We start from the raw sequence: 2,732 nt of genomic DNA on the forward strand, positions 1-2,732 counted from the left end.
CTGTCTCATCATCCCACCCTCACCTCTGTAACTGACAAACCTTGTACTCAATGGAACTAAAATGGCTTCTTGCTGTTTCTCTTCACCTTGTATGTTGATAGTGAGGCCCAAACTACCAGTGTTTTCCTCTTCCCATAAAATACCTGATGTTCTCTCATGACTGCCCTGCTGTACCTGAGGGCGGCAGATCAGGATCCCTCCACACCCCCTCCACCCAGTACCAAGGGCCTGTTTAGCACTTCCACCAAAACTGCCTTCTTCCAAACAGCAGGAACTATTCCCCTCTCCAGCTCCTGTCTGTGCTAAGAAACCAGCTGTGACCCAGTTAATGAAGGTAGATCTGTGTGTTTAAAGATCTCATTGGCCATCACTTTATTTTGAAAAGTAAGACCTGAAATAAAGCAAACTTTTATTTTAGATTTTGTTTCTGTGAACAAAGTTGAAATACAGGGAAAAAGCATTAATGAAGAGCTTGGATATAAATGTCCTGGCATGTTTTTAATCTTTTAATTATACTTTGCATCTCAAAGGTTTTTTAGTAGGAATTAAAATCCAGTTAATAAACAGAAATGGATTTCATAGTTGTACATCAGAAGTATACTCTGAGCTTCACTTCCAGATATAGAAAGCAGAGAGCTCACGAACATGTGGTATAGGTTGCTTTAATTAAACTCTAGTCCATTAAAAAATTTAAGTATGATAAGCAACAAAGAGTGAAAGAATAAGTGAAAAAAAAAAAGGTAATGCCCAGGAAATAACATTTATTCCCATGACACTCTCAAATACCTTTGGTGCCAGCCACCTCAATTACTGCAAATACCACTGGTTAATACTGGCAGTGAACTTTACCAGTGAAGAGAGCGCCAGATGCCTTCAAAGACTGATCCAACAAGCAGCCAGTGTGAAGGGAGGGATGTGGCATTTCTCCTTTAATGTGCAGCCTTCTGAAATGGCATGTTGAGACTGGGTGGTCAGACTTCACAGGAAAACAGGATTCTTCACCCTATTCAGCTACTGCAATTTTCAGTGTTTTGCAGAATGCTAAACTTATTTTCATTAAAGAAGCCCAACTTTTCATATTTGATTTCTTTTTCTATTTTGCTCTGAATTTCGACTGTCTCTAAACCAAATATATTCTGTATCCTGTAAGGAAAAAGGAGATACAATCCTCTGTAAATCTGTTGAACAGTTATCAAGGAGTCATGGCAAAGAGTGCTAAGAGTTGGACTTGATAATCCTTGTGGGTCTCTTCCAACTCAGCATATTCTGTGCTTCTGTATTAATAGTACCTTTTAAAGGTTACAAGCATTATTTTGTTTATATTTGCCATGCTCTGGGTCAGATTTGCAAGCTTGGACAACTTTTTTTTTTTCAAATATGTGCATAGATTTATACTCTAGGTAAATCTTATCCAGTTTTCACTAAAAGCATTTAGCAAAATAGGACAGTAAAATGCAGTATAAACAATAGGTACCATGAAACTACCATACTGCCAATTTCAGGTACTGTTTATATCACAAATCAAATATGATCTGGTATATTAAATTTATCTTGCCCTTTGAAAGATTTTATATGCAACTTGAAAACTCAGTGCAAAGCATAGTTTGAAGTGGTTTATGACAGCTCCAATAAGAGAAAAAGACCATTTGGCACACACAGTTCCAGGTTTGCGAAAGTTGTCAGTATCCTTTATTCTAGCATCCTGCAAATAATGGCAGAAAAAGATACTGAAATAGCTGTAGCCATGTAAATAGTTGGATTTATAGTGCATCTTCCAGAAGATTGTCAGCCTTGATTCAATGACTACAGCTGGTGGAGATGTCCCAGGGAGAAGTCATTGTCACAGGTTAAGAAAAGCCCTGTTAATATGAATGGTCTATTTTCAGTTTTAACTTTGGTCAGATAAGAGGAAAGCAAAAAAATCCAAGTTCTCCAGTGCCCATCACTGTAAGGCAGTCAGTCTGCCGGGCCCTGACTCTTCTCTGAGCCCCTTTCAGTTTCTTTCCCCCCACCATTTCCGAGAGCATTCAAATCGCTGTTTAACTTCCCATTTACTGCTTGGGTGCTTCACGGTTAAAGCACCCAGAGATCACAGTCGCTTTAGTATAAGGATCACCCTGGGAATTCAGTCTGTTATTTCTGGTACAGCAGCAGTGGAACACACAAAGTGCTACAGTCTCTATCTACCACTGATGCAATTCACTGCTAGTGAACGTTATGATCACTGCTTCACATTTCCCACTTCTTTGAAAATGCATCTATTTTTAAGCCCACAGTCTTGCTTTAACTTCAAAATTACTTCGCATTTATCTTTTTTAGAGCAAGTGACCACAAAAGATTTTTTTTCTGAACCACCTAAAAAAAGGGAATAACATTAAAAAAATTAAAAATCACTATTTAAAGAAGGTGGCAGCACAAGCACAGTGTGGAAATACGTATTCTATGTAACCTAAAGGAGGTCTTTAGAGGTCATGAAAGAAAGAATGCTCTAAATATTAGGATGAAAGAACAACTTCAAGTTTCTTACACCTTCATAACTCTGTGTTTATGTGAACAATTCCCAGCGTTGTTCCGTCTCAGTTTCTCACACAGGAGGAATAAAAACATTGTAATACTTATTAACTCACAGAGCTCCACTAAGAAATACATTAGTGTTTTAGGTGCAAAATACTACAGTAGAAGAGTAACAAACATCTACACCTAGTTACTATGAAATACCGACTCAGAAGCTC

This window comes from Chiroxiphia lanceolata, chromosome 1 (genome assembly GCF_009829145.1).
Source record: "Chiroxiphia lanceolata isolate bChiLan1 chromosome 1, bChiLan1.pri, whole genome shotgun sequence".
Taxonomy (NCBI): domain Eukaryota; kingdom Metazoa; phylum Chordata; class Aves; order Passeriformes; family Pipridae; genus Chiroxiphia; species Chiroxiphia lanceolata.